Source organism: Macaca nemestrina, chromosome 5 (assembly GCF_043159975.1).
Source record: "Macaca nemestrina isolate mMacNem1 chromosome 5, mMacNem.hap1, whole genome shotgun sequence".
Taxonomy (NCBI): domain Eukaryota; kingdom Metazoa; phylum Chordata; class Mammalia; order Primates; family Cercopithecidae; genus Macaca; species Macaca nemestrina.
The window spans coordinates 15,583,950-15,608,017 of record NC_092129.1 but is presented as its reverse complement, the minus strand read 5'-3'; the positions used below and the strand labels follow the sequence as shown (position 1 = coordinate 15,608,017).

General features: G+C 42.8%; 1 long non-coding RNA gene and 1 pseudogene across 1 annotated transcript in view; one reads left to right on the top strand and one right to left on the bottom strand.

Moving 5' to 3' along the window:
• LOC105492076 (uncharacterized) overlaps positions 1 to 24,068 on the top strand; it is a 101,672-nt gene that overhangs the window by 45,762 nt on the left and 31,842 nt on the right. The window contains exon 6 of the long non-coding RNA XR_011623290.1: positions 1,947 to 2,048. This is a non-coding gene — a long non-coding RNA (uncharacterized lncRNA). The remainder of the gene's footprint in view (positions 1 to 1,946; positions 2,049 to 24,068) is intronic.
• On the bottom strand, positions 12,637 to 16,339 carry LOC105492099 (28 kDa heat- and acid-stable phosphoprotein-like; annotated as a pseudogene).

The following is a 24,068-nucleotide window of genomic DNA, read 5'->3' as shown; positions in this document are numbered from 1 at the left end:
AAATTTTTTCCCTTACAAGAAAGAACCCTCTTTGGCTAAGTCAGTATTTCTCAATGTGGTCCTGGACCCCCTGTAATATAATCACTGAAATGCTTGTTAAAAATATAGATCCCAGGCCGGGCGTGGTGGCTCTCGCCTGTAATCCCAGCACTGTAGGAGGCCGAGGGAGGCAGATCACCTGTGTTTGGGACTTTGAGACCAGCCTGACCAACAAGGAGAAACCCTGTCTCTACTGAAAATACAAAATGAGCCGGGAGTGGTGGTGCATGCCCAGTTACTCGGGAGGTCGAGGCAGGAGAATTGCTTGAACCCAGGAGGCGGAGGTTGCAGTGAGCTGAGATGGCGCCATTGCACTCCAGTCTGGGCAAGAAGAGCAACAAAACTCTGTCTCAAAAAAAAAAAAAAAAAAAAAAGATGATAGATGATAGATAGATAGATAGATAGATAATAATGATGATGATAGATAGATAGATCTCAGCCCTATAATCCTAGCACTTTGGGAGGCCAGAGTGAGGCTTGAGCTCAGGAGTTCAAAACCAGCGTGGGCAACATGGTGACGCTCCCGTCTCTACAAAACATACAAAAATTAGCCAAGTGTATTTGTGCACACCTGTAGTCCCAGCTACTTGGGAGCTGAGGTGGGAGGATCACTTGAACCCAGGAGGTTGAGGCTGCAGTGAACCAAGATCACACCACTGCACTCCAGCCTGGGTGACAAAGCGAGACCGTGTCTCAAAAAAGTAAAAAATAAAAATAAAATATTAAATATGGATCCTTCAGTTAAACCACAGACCTACTAGAATCAGAATGGGGAGGGAGGGTTGGTGTATGGACCAGAAATATACACTTTTAACAAATGCTTCAAGTAATTATGATGCTTTTTAAAGTTTGAGCACCATTGCCCTAAGTATAAGGTAAGACTAATAAATAAGGCTCAGAGGCGGCCAGGCGCAGTGGCCTACGCCTGTAATCCCGGCACTTTGGGAGGCCGAGGCGGGCAGATCACCTGAGGTCAGGAGCTTGAGACCAGCTGGACCAACATGGAGAAACCCCATCTCTACTAAAAATACAAAATTAGCCGGGCGTGGTGGCGCATTCCTGTAATCCCAGCTACTTGGGAGGCTGAGGCAGGAGAATCGCTTGAACCTGGGAGACAGAGGTTGCAGTGAACCAAGATCAAGCCATTGCACTCCAGCCTGGGCAACAAGAGCAAAACTCTATCTCAAAAAGATAAATAAATAAATAAATAGATAGATAAATAGATAAATAAGGCGTAGGGAGGTAGCCGCTCAGCAGTTAAGAGGATGGGCACTGGAGCTAGACTTCCTGGAGTCATCTAACTCAGGACTTACTAAATGTACAATCTAATCACACCAACCTCCCTGTGCCTCAGTTTTCTCATCTACAAAATGGGCAAAACAGCATAATTACCTCATATGGTTGTTGTGAACATTAAGTGAGTCAATGTACATAAGGTGCTTGGAACAGAGCCTGACACTGTGTAAGCTCTATGTATATATTTGCCATTATCAGAATTTTCCATCAAAATAGTACATTTCTTAGGCTGGGCATGGTGGCTAGCGCCTGTAAGCCCAGCACTTTGGAAGGCTAAGGCAGGTGGATTATTTGAGGTCAGGAATTCAAGACCAGCTGGGCCAACATGGTGAAACCCCATCTCTTCTAAAAAATACCAAAATTAGCCAGGTATGGTGGCAGACGCCTGTAATCTCAGCTACTCAGGAGACTGAAGCAGGAGAATCGCTTGTACCAGGAGGTGGATGTTGCTGTGAGTCAAGATTGTGCCACTGCACTCCAGCCTAGGCGACAGAGTGAGACTACATCTCAGGAAAAAAAAAAAGAAAAAAATACATTTCTTTATAAAGCCTATCTTATTGCAGAAAACCTGTAGATTTTGTCCTTTCTTCTTTTCTCCTTTTCTGTTTTAGAGAAGTGGACACTTCAAATCAGAATATTTCTTTATTGTGGGGTCAAACTGCACAAAGAAAGCTAAGATGATTACCACATGATGATGAACCAGAGGACCAGAGGTCAGTCTTTGTACAGCTTCCCCATAATTAAGATCGCATAAAAAGGGCAGGGATTCAAAATGAGCCTAACATGTTTTCTCACTTACCAGAAAGTGTTGGGGTAGTTACAAAGGATAACAAAACACAAAGCCTATTGCAGCAACAATCCTTTGGCCAAGTCATCTCCTGTCCCAAATCTCTGTGGAGACTGTGTTGACTCCAGGGCTTCTTGTTCCTTTCTACTCCTATCTCCAGGATGTTTGTCAGCCTCTGCCAGATGAAAAACATTCCCAAGAGCAAACTAGAAGGCTTAGCACTTGCACTCCCCACCCCTTATAGAATGAGATGAGCTTTGGCAACTGATCGCTCGAGGATGGATCCTTGAGAACAGGTGTGCCTGGGAAGTCTAACACAGTTTTTCTACAATGGGCTCCTTGTTGGTGTGTGAATCCAGACTGGATATGATTAATTGACTCTTTTATCTTTTTTTTTTTTTTAACTTGTCACTGACTTGCAGCTAATAATTGACTCTTTTAAAATTAGGCTTTCCTCTTATCATGTGACTTCTTCCAAGTTACTTAAAATTAGAATTTCTATTTCCCTATTTGTAAAAAGGAACTTACAGTAGAAAGTTAGTGCTAAAGGGAATTTCTAAGACAACTTAATATGACTCCTTGCATTTTATAGAGAGAAGATTCAGAGAGGTTGAGGGACTTATTCAAGGTCCAAAGAGCTTGTAAGTGGTAGGGCCAGGAATAAAACTTGAATATTTAGTTAATTTTGCAATTGACATAATTGAGGTGGAAATTGGAGAATTACTGAAATTTTTGCTAGAAGGCCAAAAATTTAAGTGCCATTGATAATTTATTTTTGGTATTATTTCTCTGACAATCTAGTTAGTGAATAAAAAACACAAAGTGGTCAGGCACAGTGGCTCATGCCTGTAATCCCAGCACTTTGAGAGGCTGAGGCAGGCGGATAGCTTGAGCTCAGGAGTTCGAGACCAGCCTGGGCAACATGGTGAGACTCCATCTTTACCAAAAATACAGAAACTTAGCTGGACATGGTGGCATATGCCTGTGGTCCCAGCTGCTTGGGAGGCTGAGGTGGGAGGATCGTTTGAGCCTGGAAGGCAGAGGCTGCAGTGAGCCGAGATCACATCCTTGTACTCTAGCCTGGGTGACAGACCCAGACCCTGTCTCAAAAAACAAAACACAAAAACCCCACAAAGTATAATTTTCTGGTGTTTTATCTAATGAAAGTATAATAGAAGCTTTGCTGTTAAACATAAGATATAAAGTGCCTGTGAATACGTATTTTTCTTTTTGTTCTTTTTTCCATACATATTCTGCTTATGTAATATTTTTCTTTTTTTTTTTTTTTTGAGACGGAGTCTTGCTCTGTCGCCCAGGCTGGAGTGCAGTGGCCGGCTCTCAGCTCACTGCAAGCTCCGCCTCCCGGGTTTACGCCATTCTCCTGCCTCAGCCTCCCGAGTAGCTGGGACTACAGGCGCCCGTCACCTCGCCCGGCTAGTTTTTTGTATTTTTTAGTAGAGATGGGGTTTCACCATGTTAGCCAGGATGGTCTCGATCTCCTGACCTTGTGATCCACCCGTCTCGGCCTCCCAAAGTGCTGGGATTACAGGCTTGAGCCACCGCGCCCGGCCTTATGTAATATTTTTCATAATTACTTTGGATCATAATAATTTTTTGAGATTAAGTCTTACTATTTTACCTAGGCTAGCCTCAAACTCTTGGGCTGAAGCGATCCTCCCTCAGCCTCCTGAGTACTTAGGACTGCAGGTGGGCATACCAGGCCATCAGGATCATAATAGTTTTACTTGATGTTTTAATGAATCTTGATTCTTTTTTAAAATAATGACTTATGGTATATGAATTATCTATCAATTTAAAAATAACTCTAATTTTCTGTCACTCATTAAATGTGTAATCCACTTGCAGGAACCTTCATTCTAAGTTAAATATAATTTCAGATATACAGAAACATTGCAGGAACCTTACAATGAATTTCTAGATAGTCTTCGCATTATAACATTATATACTTTTCTTTATAAAGTCTATCTAATTGTACAAAATCTAACCTATAGATTTTACATAGGTTAGACTATATATATATGTCTTTTTTTCCTGAGCAATTTAAGAGTAAGTTGCAGACATAATGCCCTTCTAACTTTAATTCTTAACTGGAAAAAATACATCACACCCAGTTAACTATAGAGTAATCTAAGTATCGGTCTTTTCAGCAACACCCACTCACATAATATTCATTGTTGACAGCATCATTTTCAAATTGTAGCATCTTTTAACTTGAACAATGGTAGATAAAGTCTAGCTATAAGAGTAATTGATATAGTCAGCCGAGTAGCATGGTGGCTCACGCCTGTAATCCCAGCACTGTGGGAGGCCAAGGCGGGCGGATCATGAGGTCAGGAGTTCGAGACCATCCTGGCCAACATGGTGAAACCCCATCTCCACTAAAGATACAAAAAATTAGCCAGGCATGGTGATGTGCGCCTGTAATCTCAGCTACTGAGGCAGGAGAATCGCTTGAACCCAGGAGGTAGAGGTTGCAGTGAGCCAAGATCACGCCACTGCACTCCAGCCTGGGCGACAGGGTGAGACTCCATCTCAAAGAAACAAAAACAAAAACCAGAACAAAACGAAACAAAAAGAGTAATTGATGTAGTCTTTTAGCTCAATAGATACTTACTAAAGAGTAAGTGTTTTAGCTGGGCACAGTTGACGTGCCTGTAATTCCAACTACTCAGAGGTAAGAGGATTGCTTGAGCCCAGGAATTTGAGAGCATCCTGGGCAACATAGCGAGACCTCTGTCTCTACAAAAAACGTTTTTAAAAATTAGGTGTGCATGGTGGTGCTCGCTTGTGGTCCCAGTCACTTGGGAAGCTAAGGCAAGAGGATCACTTGAGCCCAGGAGGTTGAGGCTGCAACTGCATTCTAGTCTGGGCAACAGAGTATGATCCTCTCTCTAAAAAAATTTCAGTTTATATTTGTTTTCTCAGGTGTTACACAGCTGTTTTTATTTGTTTTTTTAAAGGAAGGCGGTGCTTGCTTCAGTACCACAGTATCCTATAGTAATTCATCACATAATTTTCCATATGGAAGTCACTCTGTTAGCTTGGGAGCACAAACAGGCATCATTGGTGGCTTTTCATAAGCCCCTGATAACTTTGTATTGTTTTATTTCTTTTGTTTTTTGTTTGTTTTTGTTTTTGAGACGAGTCTCGCTCTTGTTGCCCAGGCTGGAGTGCAATGGTGTGATCTTGGCTTACCGCAACATCGGCTGCTTGGGTTCAAGCGATTCTCCTGCCTTAGCTTCCTGAATAGCTGGGACTACAGGCATCTGCCACCATGCCCAGCTAATTTTTGTAACTTTTTTTTTTTTACTAGAGTCGGGGTTTCACCATGTTAGCCAGGCTGGTTTCAAACTCCTGACCTCAAGTGATCTGCCTGCCTCGGCCTCCCAAAGTGCTGGCATTATCAGGCATGAGCCATCGTGCCCAGCCAGCCCCTGATAACTCTGGATACACTTAAGGAAGAAGAAATTTTTTTTACCTGCATTACAGTAAACTAACAGGATCTATTTGTCTTTCATGAACATTGTGTTCCACGAAACACTGCCCACTATCTGATAAGCAATATGAGAGTACAGGACCAGTCTTCTTATTGTGTCCTTTGATGTCAAGCATAAAACAATACACATTGCAGAAGTTTGATAGCTATTTGATGAGTTGGAGCAAAATCCAGTTTGCAGATAAAGATTCAAAACAGGGGCGAAAAAGAATTGACTTGGGGGAAAAAAGCAACTTCAGTTCTTCTAATATTCCTACCATTAAAACCACATATATTTCTATTCAAAGGTATATTACCAAATCCAGTGGGGTATTATTTAAAGTTGAAACTTGGAAAAAATAAAATATACAAAGAAAAAGTAATTTTATATTTCTTTTTTTTTTTTTTTTTTTTTGAGACGGAGTCTCACGCTGTTGCCCAGGCTGGAGTGCAGTGGCGCGATCTTGGCTCACTGCAAGCTCCGCCTCCTGGGTTCACGCCATTCTCCTGCCTCAGCCTCCTGAGTAGCTAGGACTACAGGCGCCCGCCACCGCGCCCGGCTAATTTTTTGTATTTTTAGTAGAGACGGGGTTTCACTGTGGTCTTGATCTCCTGACCTTGTGATCCGCCCGCCTCGGCCTCCCAAAGTGCTGGGATTACAGGCTTGAGCCACCGCGCCCGGCCTTATATTTCTTATATATTGTGTTTGATAGTATTGATGTTCTTCTGGGAGAAATAATAAAAGTTCTTTTTTAACTGGCATGCAAAGAAAGTTTTGGCTGGGTGCGGTGGCTCATGCCTGTAATCCTAGCACTTTGGGAGGCTGAGGTGGGTGGATCACGAGGTCAGGAGATCAAGACCAGCCTGGCCAACATGGTAAAACCCTGTCTCTACTAAAAAACCAAAACTTAGCCGGATGTGGTGGCACATGCCTGTAATTCCACCTACTTAGGAGGCTGAGACAGGAGAATCGCTTGAACCTGAGAGGAGGAGGTTGCAGTGAGCCGAGATCACGCCACTGCACTCCAGCCTGGCAACAGAGCGAGACTCCATCTCAAAAAAAAAAAAAAAAGAAAGAAAGAAAGACAGTTTTATACTACTAATGGGGATGTGAGCAGCATAAATTTCATAGAGTACTCACTTATATCAGCACTAACTTTCTGTCATAGATGTCACATCCTGGATTAGTCATGAAACAGGAAGTTTAAGAGATGTCTAAAATGACAAGTTGTAATATAAAAATTACAAATAAGTGCCTCTCTCACTTTTTTCTTTTTTTTTTTTTGAGTCGGAGTCTCACTGAGCCGCTCAGGCTGGAGTGAAGTGGTGGGATCTCAGCTCACCGCAACCTCCACCTCCCGGGTTCAAGCGATTCTCCTGCCTCAGCCTCTCAAGTAGTTGGGATTACAGGCATCCGCCACCACGCCCGGCTAATTTTTTGTAGTTTTAGTAGAGGCAGGGTTTTGCCATGTTGGCCAGGCTGGTCTCGAACTCCTGGCCTCAAGTGATCCTCCCACTTCAGCCTCGCAAAGTGCTGGAATTACAGGCGTGAGCCACCACATCTGGCCTATAGGTACCTTTCTTATTAAAGAAATGAATGAAAGAAAAAAAGCCTTATGACCTTAAGGAAATTCCTTAATAGACCTCAGCTGCCCATTTATAAAATGAGAAAATTGGATTGGATAATACTAAGGTCCTTTCCACACATCGTAATGTTTTTTTCAGAAACAAAAAGGTCTCATGTGACAGGAACTGACTGAAACTAGCTACAGGCCAGGCGTGGTGGGTCATGCCTGTAAGCTCAGCACTTTGGGAGACCAAGGTGCCTTTGCAGATAGTGGGTACTCAATCAAATCCCATCTCTCCTAAATACAAAAATTAGCTGGGCTTGGTGGTGCACGCCTGTAATCCCAGCTACTCGGGAGATTGAGGCAGGAGAATTGCTTGAACCCGGGAGGCGGAGGTTGCAGTGAGCCGAGGTTGCGCCACTGCACTCCAGCCTGAGAAACAAGAGTGAAACTCCATCTCAAACAGCAACAACAACAACAACTAGCTACAATGAAAATAATGATAAAGATGGGTAGAATAAAACATAGCATAATTCATTCAGTAATGCAAAGCTCAGGCACTCTGTTATTCACCTGCTGTCTCCACAATTATTACATTTGTCAGAATTTGCTGTTAAAGGGATTTGTTGTGTTCTAGACTACACAACGCTGTGGCAGTCAGGAAATCTTAATGCTATTCTTGGGATTCCAGATCTCTGAGCTTCCTTCATTCTGCAAGTTACTAGTCAGCTATTTACATGTTGGTATTCTTTACTATATTGTAATCTCTAGGAGGGCAGGGATCACATCCTATGCATGTCTCTACCACATTCTACCTTGCCTAATACTTGGCAGACAGTGGGTACTCAATAAATGTCATTTGATGATATCTTTAGTAAATAATTGTGAAACCTGGTTTTTAAATAGCATTTCACATTAAATAATATAACACTTATATAATGTCCATCACCTAAAATATTTGCTTTTCCTCATGCTCATCAAATATTTGATCCTTTCTTCAGGGGTCAGATGAGGTTCATCCTTCTGTATGAAGTACTAATTGACTGTTACAGCACTTAATTATGGCGTTTTCTTATTTATTGTACCATTCAGGTGGCTTAGCATTTTGGGTGAGGTCTCTGTCAACACACTAGATTTTTATTTATTTACTTATTATTTATTTTATCCTGGGCTCAAGCAATCCTACCACCTCGGCACATTAGATTTTTACTTCAGCACGGGAAGAAGCATGTCATTTCTCCTTGTATCCTGTAAGCATGGTGCCTTCATAACAAAGTTGCTAAATGAATATTTGATGATGATCCTGATGATTGATAATAAGTGATTTACTGTTAAAGGTTTACCAGTTGCTTATATCAACCCCCCCAAAATACTTCAGATACAAATTTTCTAAAAGGAATGCGTTTTGGGAGTGACAGCTTTGCTCTCACCTCGGTACAGGCTCCCGCAGCCTGTCTCAGACCATACCCAGGCACAGCCTTTTCTGTATTTTATTGCCTTCATTTTCCTGGAAGCCAGGGGATTTGGAGGACAATCAAACAGAAGGAAGGAATGAAGGGAAGGAGGGAGGGAAGGAGGAAATGAAAATATATTTCTGTGCATTGTGAATATAATGTACAAGATGTAACAAAATAATAGGCAGATTTTGAAGACATTATAATCTACTGAGATAATCTGAATATACACAACTGAAAATATATCAAAATATATAAATGGTGAAACCCCGTCTCTACTAAAAATACAAAAATTAGCTGGACATGGTAGTGGGCACCTGTCGTCCTAGCTACTCAGGAGTCTGAGGCAGGAGAATAGCTTGAAGTCAGGAGCAGAGGTTGCAGTAAGCCAAGATCACACCATTGCACTCCAGCTTGGGCAACAAGAACAAAACTCCATCTCAAAAAAAAAAAAAAAAGGAAAGAAAGAAAGAAAGAAAAAAGAAAAAAACTGGTTGAGTAAATAGGAGGAGGAGCTAAATTGATAAGGAGATTTAGGGCTCAGTGTAAATAAATTACAGTTTCTATGAGGAGCTGCTAAAAGCAGTTTAAGGTTTATGAAAAAGGACTTAGTATTCAAACAGTGTTTGAGGAAGATTATTCTTGCCATAATAATATTTATTGAACACTTCTTAAATGACTTACATGCAAATGCCTTACATATTAGCCCATTTAATCTTACAACTACCCCATGAGGAAGACACTGTCATCGCTGTTGTACAGGCAAGGAAACTGAGGCACAGATCCTGGGTAACTTGCTTCCCCAAGGCCCCATTGCTTCTAAATAGCAGACCTGGAATATGAACTCAGGCTATCTGAGTCTAAACCTGGTGTCTCTTCTAACCATCGCATGACATGGCTTGTCTTTCCATAGAGCTATGTATCTGTGTGGGAGACGGAGAGGAGATTCATCAGGAGGTAGTAGTGGTCTAAGGCATGTAGTGATTAGACTGAGCTGGGACTGTGATCACAGAAAAAGCAAGGAAGGGATGAAGCTGAGCAAATTCACATGAGAGAATTAGACTTGCTAGATATATTTGGAAATGGAGGTAAGGGATAGGGAGATAAGGATATTATTTCATTCCAAAAAGATTTATTATTTTTTTGTGAGAGGGTCTTGCTCTGTCACCTAGGCTGGAGTACAGTGGCATGATCACAGCGCACTGCAGCCTCAAAACGATCATCCCTCTTCAGCCTCCCAAGTAGCTGGGAAGACAGGTGCATCCCACCATGTCTGGCTATTTTTTAAATTTTTTGCAGAGATGGGATCTGACTATGTTGCCCAGGCTGACCTCCAACTCCTGGACTCAAGCAATCCACCCGCCTCAGCCTTCCAAACTGCTGGAATTACAGGCGTGGGCCACTGCTCCCAGCCCCGCAAAAGATTTATTGAACATTTACTAGGTGCCAGGAACTGTGTTAGGTACTGTATTCGGTTAAGAAACAGTGAAACAGATGGACAGAGTCCCTGCATTTATGGAGCAAGATTGTGTTATTAGTGGCAAACAGGCTCTATTTGCATAGAAAACACAACAAACTGGAAACACTGGTTGTTTAGGAGGACTAGATGGAAGCCGAAACATAGAAGAGAAACCGGTTGAATTTTACAGTTCTATTAGAATTTGTCTAAAGGTTTTCCCCTCCTAGACAGGGAGGGAACAAAGGAAACATTGAATTTTAACACATGAATATGTTAACTATTTTAAAAATAGGGTTTTTTGATATAATAAGATCTCATGGTATAAAAAAATGTATAGTTTTTTGTTTACTTTTTTGAGACAGTATCACTCTGTCACCCAGGCTGGAGTGCAATGGCGTGATCTTGGCTCGCTGCAACCTCTGCCTCCTGGGTCCAAGAGATTCTCATGCCTCAGCCTCCTGAGTAGCTGGGATTACAGGCCTGCACCACCACGCCCAGCTAATTTTTGTATTTTTAGTACAGATGGGGTTTCATCATGTTGGCCAGGCTGGTCTTGAACTCCTGGGCTCAGGTGATCTGCCCCCATCAGCCTCCCAAAATGCTGGGATCACAAGCGTGAGCCACTGCACCTGGCCTATAGTTTTTTGTTTTTTAAAAAAACTGAGATACTGCCAGGCAAGGTGGCTCACACCTGTAATCCCAGCACTTTGGGAAGCCAAGGCAGGTGGATCACGAGGTCAGGAGTTTGAGACCAGCCTGACCAACATGGAGAAACCCCATCTTTACTAAAAATACAAAAATTAGCCAGGCGTGGTGGCTCATGCGTATAATCCCAGCTACTCTGGAGGCTGAGGCAGGAGAATCACTGGAACCCAGGAGGCAGAGGTTACCGTGAGCTGATATTGCGCTATTGCACTCCATCCTGGGCAACAAGAGTGAAACTCCGTCTCAAAAAAAAAGAAACAACTGAGATACTAAGACTACATGCTGTGTACTAACACACACACACACACACACGCCTGTATACGCGTAGACTTTCTGACAATTCGTGCAAGAAACTGGCAAAACTGGACACCTTGGGGAAGGGAATTGGGTGAGAATAGAGGTGGGAGAGAGACTTTACCCTTTTGTACCATTTGTGTTTTTATGAATTCAATTATTGAATATACTTTGTACAAGTATTAATAAAAGCAAATGAGTTTTAAAAATAGCTATCAAAAACCTAGGCATTAATAGAGGTTTTATGGAGAAAGAATCCCACAAGTTTGAAATATTTTACATACCAGCGTGCTTTTCTTTAAGTTATAACTTTTACCAAAATTAACATTCAAAGGAAAATTATATGTATGTGCATGTGTGGTAGAAGGAAACCAATTAAAACTTTGGTGTTTGTGAAAATAAGAGAAAGTATTTTGGCATTTGGCTAATGTGGGAAAAACTCCTCAGCTATCAAAATTCTCTAAATAAGTTTTCAAAAAACGCCTAAGGCAGTTTCACTTCTTACAATAGACACTCTGTTGAAACAGGTTCAGGTGGTGGCCAACCTCCACCCATAGGCTGCAGGGTTTTTGTGCTTTCTTGTAGAACTAACTAATCCTGACATGACAGTTTGTACTGTGTTTTAAATCGGAATTGATCCCCTGGTTCCAAACAAAAGTTGGATGATGAAACCTATTATTGTTTCACAGAATGAGGGCCAATTTGGTTGAACCACGATTCAAAAATTTAGTTTTATTTCTGGAGATATTTTAACTTTCAGGATTTTTTTTTTTTTCTTTTTTTTGAGACAGAGTATCACTCTGTTGCCTTGGCTGGAGTGCAGTGGTGCGATCTTGGCTCACTGCAACCTCTGTCACCCGGATTCAAGCAATTCTCCTGCCTCAGCCTCCCGAGTAGCTGGGATTACAGGTGCCTGCCACCGTGTCAGGCTAATTTTTATTTTCTATTTTTTCGATAATGTCAAGTTTAATCTGCCAAATATACAAGTTGAATTTGTGGAGCATGTTTTGCCTGGGTGCTGCATGGTAAACACAGGTTTCTTTCTTTCTTTCTTTTTTTTTTTTTTTTGAGACGGAGTCTTGCTCTGTTGCCCAGGCTGGAGAACAGAGGTTTCTTGAAATGATCAATGGGTAGGGTTAAAAATAGGCACTAGCCCTGGCCAGGTGGGTAGGAACCGGGCGGGGAAGCGCAGAGAGGCGAGGCCTTGGTCAGACAGGACTGACCAGGGGCAAGCCATGACTCTCGAGGACCCCAGGGGCACAGGCTCCCAGATGACAGCCCCTCTCTGAATGAGCACCCAGGCAACATAGTCCAGGGCTGGCTGTAGCAAACCCATGAGCAGCTGCCTCCTGGCACGACCACGCCCTTATGTGCTATTTACCAGACAAATGAAAGCTCTTCTTACCTGATCTCCCAGACATCCCCCAGCTGGGGCTCTGAATTCTAAAAACAGCAAAAACATTCAAATGGTTCCATATGAAATGCTGTCCTGAATCTTTCTGTCTCAAAGAGAGCAGCTACCCCTCCCCCATCCCCCCCCACATCCCCCAAACAATTTCTGTGCCAAGGTGAAGAGGAGGCCCCAGGCTGTGGGGGGCTTCTGGCCGTGAGGGGCTGTTGCAGTGGCGCCAGGGCACAGGGTGGGCAAGACACAGCAGAAGTCCCGGCAGCACGGCCCAGGTCCCTGGCATTTTCTCCTGCGGGTCACAGTTGCTTATTCAGGGAGAGCGACTGCATTGGTTTTCCTGACAATGTGGCATTGTCTTTTGCTTTCCTTTCCTCTTCCTTCTTCCGGGCAGCAGCGTCCTGCTGTTTCCGGATGATGGCCACCCGGGCCAGGTCGGCCTTGGTTGCTCTGTCTTCCCGGCCAAGTGCATTTTCATGTAACGCTCTTTTGCCTTCTGCTTCTCAATCTCCTGTCATTCTCTCCTTGAAAGCTCCTTTGGCCCATCCAGATCCAGTTGTGTGAGCTTTTTGGTTGTCTGTGCCACCGGGTTGGGGTTCTCATTGTTGATGAGCCCTTCCACACGTTTGCGCCTTTGCTGGTAGTCATCTTCATCCTCATTGTCATCTGAGTCTAGAGATTTCTTCTCCTTTTGGGGTCACCTGCAGCTCCATCTCCACTTTCTTTTTGCTCCTCTTCTTCCCCGGCCTTCTGCTTCTCAGCCTTCAGCTGCACGTCGATCTCTTCAGGGCTCATACACTGCCTTGCCCGGCCTTTGTGGCCTCCCTTTCTCCCTCCTTTAGGTATCGTGGCTCCAGCGGTGGCAGCTGCGCCTCAAACTGACACCAGAACCGGAATTTTTGTATTTTTAGTAGAGACAGGGTTTCACCATCTTGGTCAGGCTGGTCTTCAACTCCTGACCTCGTGATCCACTCACCTCGGCCTTCCAAAGTGTTGGGATTACAGGTGTGAGCCACTGCGCCTGGCCAGGATTTTTAAAATTCTTTTCAGACAGGGTCTTGCTCTGTTACCCTCACTGCAGCCTTGAACTCCTGGGCTAAATGGATCCTCCCCACTCAACCTCCCAAGTAGCTGGGACTACAAACATGTGCCACCACTAACCTGGCTAATTTTTAATTGTTTTTGTAGAGATGGGGTCTGCCTATGTTGCCCAGACTGATCTCAAACTCCTGAACTCAAGCTATCCTCTGACCTCAGCCTCCCAAAGTGCTGGGATTGTGAACCACTGCATGCAGCCACTTTTGGAATATATATATAATATAATATATATATAATATATATAATATATATAATATAATATATATATAATATATATAATATATATAATATATATAATATAATATATATATTCCAAATATATGCATATATATATATGCATACCAAGACCAGCTCGATCATGGAGACCCTAACCCAGTGGCATTAGAGGAATTAAAGACACACACACAGAAATATAGAGTGTGGAGTGGGGTCAGGGAGCTGACAGCCTTCAGAGCTGAGAGCCCTGAACAGAGTTTGACCCACATATTTATTGACAGCAAGCCAATGATAAGCATTCTTTCTATAGGTTATAGATTAACTAAAAGTATTCCTTACAGGAAACAAAGGGATGGGCCAAAACAAAGCAAGAGCTCTAGCTATTTATCTGCAGCAGGAACAGGTCCTTAAGGCACAGATCGCTCATGCTATTGTTTGTGGTTTAGGAACACCTTTAAGTGGTTTTCTACCCTGGGTGGGCCAGGTGTTCCTTCCCTCATTCCAGTAAACCCACAGCCTTCAGTGTGGGCGTCATGGCCAACACAAACATGTTACAGTGCTGCAGAGATTTCGTTTATGGCCAGTTTTGGGGCCAGTTTATGGCCAGATTTGGGGGCGTGTTCCCAACATGTCCCCCTTTTTTAGTTTTACAAAGCGATAAAAGTAGTCACAGTGAGCTACTTCTCACAGGAGCTGGGATCCACGTCTGCAGACTATACAAAGACAAACAACACAGATTAAAAGCACAATCATCATTGAAATCACAGAGCATCCAAAAGTGTCTTTATCTATTTTTTTCTTTTTCTTGAGATGGAGTCTTGCTCTGTCACCCAGGCTGGAGTGCAATGGCACGGTCTCAGCTCACTGCAAGCTCCACCTCCTGGGTTCACGCCGTTCTCCTGCCTCAGCCTCCTGAGTAGCTTGGACTACAGGTGCTGGCCACCACACCTGGCTAATAGTTTGTATTTTTAGTAGAGATGGGGTTCACCATGTTAGCTAGGATGGTCTCGATTTCCTGACCTCGTGATCCGCCCTCCTCGGCCTCCCAAAGTGCTGGGATTACAGGCGTGAGCCACTGCGCCCAGCATCTTTATCTATTTTAATGGTTTCTAGCTGTTAATCTGTCTGCAGCTCCTTCAAGCACTCCAGTTCCTGGCATTAAGGTCAGGTGTGCCTGGGATGCTTTAAATATTCATTCTTTTGATTTTGCAATATCCAAAGACAAGTTTGTAGAGTGTCCTTCTAGATGCTTTTTTATTCTTTCCCAAATTTTGATCTTATTAAGAGCCATTAATAGTTTCCACAAATTCTTACATTTAGCTCCTACAGTGGGCCATATGATTTGAGGCTGAGGTGCCACTATACTGCCATGTCTCCAGATAATAGGAACTCTTGCCGTATTTCTTACCATTTCCCCATGTGACCATTTTGTTCAGACCAGCTGAACATAGTGTGGCAGTGGCACGCAGACTGAGAGGTGCAATTCAAGCTAAACATCCCCTTAGGGGACCAATCAATAATGATTCCATGGGAATCATTTCACAGCACCTCTTCCTGTTCTGCAGTGCAATCTTCCCAAACAAGTATGTTCATTATTTCTGGCCAGGTTCTATTCTGTTGGCAAATAGGTTTTTGATGGCGGTATACCTCAATTATAGGAGCAGAGTTATTATGGTAAATACTGAGATCAGAAAACATGTGTAACTGTGTCATAGAGTGATTACATCCAGGCATTATTGCCAGCCAAGATTGATGAATATTCCCAGTAAGTATAATTGTTCTCTGTGTCAGCCCTTGTTGAAGGAATACTCATGGCAATGGTGATCACTGCCATTATAGCTATCATTAAATTATTCATTGTGACTGGTTGTCCTGCTTTCCTCAGGTTTTCTTCCACCATCTGTGACAGCTTCTTGATCAGTCCCCAGGTGGGTGGCTGTGTTCAATGGGTGTTGCTCATGACAGTTGGGGTCCTCCTCAGCGTCAGTCTCAACATGGCTGCAACCGGGGGGTCCTCGGGATCCTCTAGGAATCTCTTCCTCAGCATCTGGCTCATGATAAGGTTTCAGGTGTCTTGATGGTATCCAAATCGACTGTTGATTCAGTCCTGGAGAAACACAAGCATAACCTCTACCCCAAGTTATTATTTTACCTATTTCCCAACTTTTTGTTATCAGATCCCACCACCAAACCAGTTGTTCTGCTTCTGTCTTTGCAGCTGGTTTCTGTAGATACTGTTCAGCTGCTGAGAGCATCTGGCCTTTAGGCAGTCTCAAAAAATTTAAAGGCAATAATGTGAGATTCAATTGCATACGGGGTATCCCATAGTCCTTGTTTTCCCCCCTCTGCTTTTGCAACTGCTGTTTTAGGGAGAGATTCATTCTTTCTACTATGCCTTGTCCTTGAGAATTGTATGGGATACCAGTAATGTGTTTAATATTCCACATAGAGAAAAATGTAGCTAGAGCTTGGCTAGCGTAGCCTGGGGCATTATCTGTTTTAATAGAAGCTGGAATGTCCATCACCGCAAAACACTGCAAAAGGTGACGTTTAACACAGGCGGAAGACTCTCCTGAGTGGCATGTAGCCCAGACAAAGTGAGAGAACGTGTCCACACATACATGTACGTAAGCTAGTGTCCCAAACGGGGGAACATGTGTGACACCCATTTGCCAAAGAGAGTTAGGTTCCAATCCTCAAGGATTAACTCCTCCTGTAAAAGATGAGGAAGGCACCATTTGGCAAGCTGGGCATCGCTGGATAATAGCTTTCGCTTCTTTCCAGGTAATGCTGTATCTGCGTTTGAGACCAGAGGCATTAACATGGGTTAAATTGTGAAAGTGTCTAGCATTAGATATTGCAGTAGCAAGTAGGTGATGAGCCATTTGATTCCCTTCAGTCAAAGGTCCTGGAAGAAGTGTATGAGCCCTAATGTGAGTGATGTAAAAAGGGTGCTTTCTGCTCCTAACTGCTGTTTGTAATTGGATAAATAAAGTCATCAGTTGTTCATCTGTATGAAATCATAACTGAGCATTTTCTTTTTCTTTTTTTTATTTTTTTTTAGCATTTTCAATTAATTGTGTGGAATGAACCACTCATGAAGAATCAGAAATCACATTAGCAGGCATATCAGAAGCAGTCAATACCTCAATTACAGCTACAAGCTCTGCTTTTTGAGCTGAAGTATATAGGGTGTCCGAAAAATTTTATCTTTCAAGCCAGAATAAGAAGCTTTACCATTGCTAGACCCATCTGTAAAAACATTTTCAATTGGTTTAAATTTAGTTATTTTAGGGAGAATCCAATTAGTTAATTTCAAAATTGGAAATAATTTTGTTTTAGGAAATGATTGAGGATACCCACAAAGTCAGCTAAATGGGTTTGCCAAGTAAGACTATTTATAAAAGCTTGCTGTATTTGTGCCTTCATGAGAGGGACAATAATTTTTCCAGGATCATATCCATGTAATTTAGTAATCCGAGTTCTCCCATTTCCTATCGTAGTAGTGATTTGATCCAAGTAAGGAGTTACAGTCTGTGAATTAGTATGTGGAAGAAAAAGCCACTCTACAAGATCTTCCTCTTGAACAATAACACCAGTAGGTGAATGCTGAGTTGGAAAAATTAGCAAATCTAGAGTCTTCTCTGGATCTATTCTATTTATTTGAGCCTTATGGACTTGCTTTTCGATTAGCTGCAGCTCTGCTTCAACTTCTTTTGTTAATTGCCAAGGGCTAGTGAAACTAGGATCTCCTCTAAGGATAGAAAATAGATTATTCATGGCATAGGTAGGAATGCCTAGAGCAGATCGTATCTAATTAACATCCCCTAGTAATTTTTGAAAGTCATTCAATGTTTTCAATTGATCCCTATGTATGGTTACTCTCTGTGAAACAATGGTAGTGTCATTTACTAAGGCCCCCAAGTAGGGGTAAGTAGTTGTAGTCTGAATTTTGTCAGGAGCTATAATTAAACCAGTGCGAGAAATCAAATTTTGCAAGTGATTATAACATTGGAGTAATATTTCTTGAGTGGGACAGCACAAAGTATATTGTCTATATAGTGAATATTGTAACATTGTGAAAATTTTTTATGAGTAGGTTCAATTGCTTGCCCTACATAAGTCTGGCAAATTGTTGGACTGTTTAACATACCTTGTGGCAACACTTTCCAATGAAAACACTTAGCAGGCTGCAGGTTGTTTACTGCAGGAATTGTAAATGCAAACCGTTCACAGTCTTGCTCAGCTAAGGGGATAGTAAAGAGAGAGTCTTAAATCTATGACTATTAAAGGCCAATTTTTTGGAATCATAGCAGGAGAAGGCAGTCCTGGCTGCAATGTCCTCATAGGTTGTATAACTGAATTAATGGCTCTTAAGTCAGTTAACATTCTCCATTTACCTGATTTTTTTCTTAATTATGAAAACTGGAGAATTCCAAGGGGAAAATGTTGGAGCTATGTGTCCTTTTTCTAATTGTTCATTAACTAAGTCCTCTAAAGTCTGCAGTTTCTCTTTACTTAGCAGCCATTGTTCTATCCAAATTGGCTTATCTGTTAACCATTTTAAAGGTGTAGGTTCTGGAGGCTTAACAATGGCTGCCGTTAAAAATGATATCTTCAACCTTGGCGGGAACTTTGTCTTTCCGTTTGAAGCAGTTCCTTAAAACTTTGCAAATTTTTTCCTAGTCCCATACCATGGACATACCCCATTCTTGCATCATATGTTGACTTTGAGGGCTGCATAATGCTCTGGAATTAAAACTTGTTCTCCCAATTGTAATAAATCTATCCCCCATAAAATTATAGGCACAGAAGTTATAATTGGCCAGTTTTGGGACCAGTTTATGGCCAGATTTGGGGGTCTGTTCCATATATATATATATATTTATTTTTTGAGATGGAGTTGTGCCCTTGTTACCCAGGCTGGAGTGCAGTGGCATGATCTCAGCTCATTGGAACCTCTGCCTCCCGAGTTCAAGCCATTCTCCTGCCTCAGCCTCCCAAGTAGCTGAAATTATAGGCACCCACCACCACGCCTGGCTAATTTTTGTATTTTTAGTAGAGATGGGGTTTCACCATGGTTTCACCTGGTTTCACCAGGCTGATCTTGAACTCCTGACCTCAGCCTCCCAAAGTGCAGGGATTACAGGCGTGAGCCACCATGCCTGGCCCAGAATTTTTAAAAACAGCATTATTGAGGTATAACTGACACACAATAAATCACACATATGAAAAAGTGTACAACTTAATAAATTTTGTATGTGTACAGCCATCACCACAATCAAGATAGAAAACATATCCATCACCTCCAAAAATTTTCTTCTGCCTTTTTTTCTTTTTTCTTTTCTTTCTTTCTTTCTTTCTTTTTTTTTTTTTTTTGACTAGAAATGGATTCTTGCTCTATTGCCCAGGCTGGTCTGAAACTTCTGGCTGCACGTGATCCTCCTGGCCTCCCAAAGTGTAGGAATTACAGGTGTGAGCTTCCAAGTCCAGTGGCATACAGGAATCCATGTGATAAAATTGTATAGAACTAAAACACTCAAGAATATATAAGATCAAGGCTTGGCACAGTGGCTCACACCTGTAATCCCAGCACTTTGGGAAGCTAAGGCGGGCAGATCACCTGAGGTCAGGAGTTCGAGACCAGCCTGACCAACATGGAGAAACCCCATCTCTACTAAGAATACAAAATTAGCCAGGCGTGGTGAAACATGCCTGTAATCCCAGCTACTTGGGAGGCTGAGACAGGAGAATCGCTTAAATGTGGGAGGTGGAGGTTGCAGTGAGCCGGGATCACACCATTGTACTCCAGCCTGGGCAACAAGAACGAAACTCCATCTCAAAAAAAAGAAGAATATAAGATCAAAGGGCCAGATGTGGTGGGCATGGTAGTGGCTCACACCCGTAATCCCAGCACTTTGGAAGGCCAAGATGGGTGGATCATTTGACGTCAGGAGTTAGAGACCATCCTGGCCCACATGGTGAAACCCTGCCTCTACTAAAAATACAAAAAAAATTAGCCAGGTGTAGTGGCGGGCGCCTGTAATCCCAGCTACTTGGGAGGCTGAGGCAGGAGAATGGCTTGAACCCAGGAGGCACAGTGTGCAGTGAGCTGAGATCTCACCACTGCACTCCAGCCTGGGCGACAGAGTGAGACTCTGTCTCAAAAAACAAGAGTATATGATCAGTAGATTGTATCAAGATCAATATCCTGGTTGCGATGTTGTACTCTAGTTTTGTAAGATGTTACCATTGTGGGAAACTGGGTAAATTGTACAGAAGAGCTCTCTGTATTATTATTATTATTTTGAAATAGAGTTTCGTGCTTGTTGCCCAGGCTGGAGTGAAAGGGTGCGATCTTAGCTCAAGGCAACCACCGCCTCCTGTGTTCAAGCAATTCTCCCGCCTCGGCCTCCCGAGTAGCTGAGTTTACAGACATGTGCCTCCATGCCTAGCCAATTTGTGTGTGTGTGTGTGTGTGTGTGTGTGTGTGTGTGTGTGTGTGTGAGACGGAGTTTTGCCCTTGTTGCCCAGGCTGGAGTGCAATGGCCCGCCTCCCGGGTTCAAGCGATTCTCCTGCCTCAGCCTCCCGAGTAGCTGGGATTACGGCCATGCACCATCACACCTGGCTAATTTTGCATTTTTAGTGGAGACTGGGTTTCACAATGTTGGTCAGGCTGGTCTTGAACTCCTCACCTCAGATGATTCGTCCACCTCGGCCTCCCAAAGTGCTGGGATTACAGGTGTGATATTATTATTATTTTGAGACAGGGTGTCAGTCGGTCACGCAGGCTAGAGTGCAGTGGTACAGTCACAGCTCCTAAAGCCTTGACCTCCCCTTCATGTGATAAAGCCATTCTGTATCTTTTTTTTTTTTTGTAGAGCTGGGGTTTCACCATGTTGCCCAGGCTGGTCTCAAACTCCTGGACTCAGGCTATCTGCCTACCTTGGCCTTCCAAAGTGCCTGGGATTACAGGCATGAGCCACTGTGCCTATGAGACCCCATTTGTAAAAAAAAAAAGATACAGAATGGCTTTGTCATCTTAAGTGTCTCATGTTGCCCTCTTTTAATGTCATCCACCTGCCTACCACACCCTTTATGTGAGTCTATTTCTTTTTCTCGCTGAGTAGTATTCCATTGTGTGGATTATACCAAGACTTGTTCATTCTTTACCTATTATTGACAGACTATGGGTTGTTTCCAGAGTTCAACTATTACAAATAAAGCTGCTACAAAACATTCATGTGCAAGTCTCTGTATGAACATATACTTTCATTTCTCTTGGGTAAATATCTAGGACTGGATTGGCTGATTCATATGGTACATATATTTTTAATGTTTTTTTTTTTTCTTTTTTCTTGAGACAGAGTCTCGCACTGTCACCCAGGCTGGAGTCCAGCGGCATGATCTTGCCTCACTGCAACCTCCACCTCCCGTGTTCAAGCTATTCTCCTGCCTTAGCCCCCTGAGTAGCTGGGGTTAGAGGCGCCCACCACCATGCCCAGCTAATTTTTATATATTTTTTTATTAGAGACGGGGTTTCACCATGTTGGCCAGGCTGGTCTCGAACTCTGACCTCAAGTGATCTGCCCTCCTCAGCCTCCCAAAGTGCTGAGATTACAGGTGTGAGCCACCGCGCTCAGCCGTATCGTATTTTTAACTTTTTAAGAAACTGACAAACTCTTTCAAAGTGGTTGTACCTACCAGCAGCGTATGAGAGGTCCAGTTTCAGTATATATTCTCTCCAACACGCCAGGCTTTTCTAAAAACATAGTTCCATTGAGATATAATTCACATACCATACAATTTGCACATTTAAAATAAAAAATTGGCTGGGCATGGTGGCTCATGCCGGTAATCCTAGCACTTTGGGAGGCTGAGGCTGGTGGATTGCCTGAGCTCAGGAGTTCGAGAGCAGCCTGGGCAGCATGATAAACAACCCCATCCCTACTAAAATTAAAAAAATTAGCCAGGTTTGGCGGTGTGCGCCTCTAGTCCCAGTTACTTGGAAGGCTGAGGCAGGAGAATTGCTATAACCTGGGAGGCGGAGGTTGCAGTGAGCTGAGATTGTGCCGCTGCACTCCAGCCTGGGCGGCAGAGCGAGATTCTGTCTGAAAAAAATAATAATAATTTTTAAAAAGCCAGGTGTGGTGGCTCACACCTGTAATCCCAGCACTTTGGGAGGCTGAGGTAGGTGGATCACCTGAGGTCAGGAGTTTGAGACCAGCCTGGCCAACATGGTGAAACCCCATCTCAACTAAAAATACAAAAAATTAGCTGGGCATGGTGGCGCATGCTGTAATCCCCGCTACTCGGGAGGCTGAGGCAGGAGAATCCCTTGAACCCGGAAGGCGGAGGTTGCAGTGAGCTGAGATCACGCCATTGCACTCCAGCTTGGGCAACAAGAGCAAAACTCCATTTCAAAAAAGTAAAACATTGTTTATTGTATTCACAGAATTGTGCATCTATCACTACAACCAATTTTAGAACATTTAAGAAAAGAAAACCCCATACTATTTAGTGGTAACACCTCATTCTTCCCCCAGATCTTTTCCCCCTAGTCCTATGCACCCACTAATATACTTTCTCTCTCTGTGGATTTGCCTATTCTATACATTTTACATTAAATGGAATCATATGATACAAGGTCTTTTGTGACTTTCTTTCACTTAACATATTAGGTTTTCAGGGTTCATCCATGTTGGAACATGTAGCAGCACTTTATTTTTATTGCTGAATAATATTTAATTGTATGGGTATTTTGTTTATCCACTCATTAGTTGATGGACATTTGAGTTGATTCCACACTTCCATCTTTTAAATTGTAGCCCTTCTAATGGGTGTGTAGTGATATCTCATTGTGGTTTAGTTTGTGTTTCCCTAATTATTAATGATGCTATATGTCTGAAAAAACCTTTATCTTACTTAGGTGTTTGAAAGATATTTTCGTTGGGTAGAGAATTCTACATTGATGGCCGGGCTTAGTGGCTCATGCCTGTAATCCCAGCACTTTGAGAGGCCAAGGTGGGAGGATTGCTTGAGCCCAGAACCTCAAGACCAGAAGCTCGAGACCAGCCTGGGCAACATGGCAAGACTCTGTCTCTACAAAAAAATAAAAATAAAAAATAAATAAAAATTAACCAGGTGTGGTGGTATGTGCCTGTGGTCCCAGCTACTCAGGAGGCTGAGGTAGGCAGGACTGGTTGAGTCTGGGAGGTTGAGGTTACAGTGAGCCATGACTGGGCCTCTGCACTCCAGCCTGGGCAAAGAGCAAGGCTCTGTCTTTTTTTTTTTTTTTTTGAAAGGGAGTCTCGCTCTATTGTGCAGGCTGGAGCGCAGTGGCACGATCTCGGCTCACTGTGACCTCCACCTCCCGGGTTCAAGCGATTCTCTTGCTTCAGCCTCCCGAGTAACTGGGACTACAGGCACGTGCCACCATGCCTGGCTAATTTTTTGTATTTTTAGTAGAGATGGGGTTTCACCATGTTAGCCAGGATGGTTTCAATTTCCTGACCTTGTGATCCGCCCACCTCGGCCTCCCAAAATACTGGTATTACAGCCACCGTGCCCAGTTGGCTCTGTCTTTTTTTAAAAAAAAAAACAACCAAACCACAAAGAGCCGAGCATAGTGAGGCTCACTTCTGAATCTCAGCACTTTGGGGGAGTGAGGCGGGTAGATCACTTGAGCCCTGGAGTTAAACCTTGAAGTGAGCCGTGACCATGCCGGTGTATTCCAGCCTGGGTTACAGAGTGAGACCCTCTTTTTTTTTTTTTTTTTTTAAAGATTCTGTCTCTTAAATAAAAAAACAACGTTGGTTAGAAATGAGCCATATCATGTTAGAAAGATATGTTGAAAGCCCTAGTGGTTCTTTTTTTTTTTTTTTTAAGCGCAATCTCAAAATCAATAAAAGCAATTAAATCTACAAGGAAATGATAGTATTAGCTAATATTTATAAACTACTTATAATCTGCCAACGACTATGTTAAGCACTATACTTGAAATATTGCATTTAATACGCACAGTGTTTAAAGCAGGTGCAGTAAATAGTGCCTCTTCATTTTATCCTTCATACATTTTAGACTGCAGAAATCAAGGAAAACGAGGTTTAGTCAGTTTAAGATACTTGCCTAAGGAAACACAGCTAATAATTATCAGAACCATGTATTGATCCAAGCCTATCCCAATAGTTGAGGGTTTTTTTGTTTTGTTTTGTTTTTTGTTTTTGAGACAGAGCCTCAGTTTGTCTCCC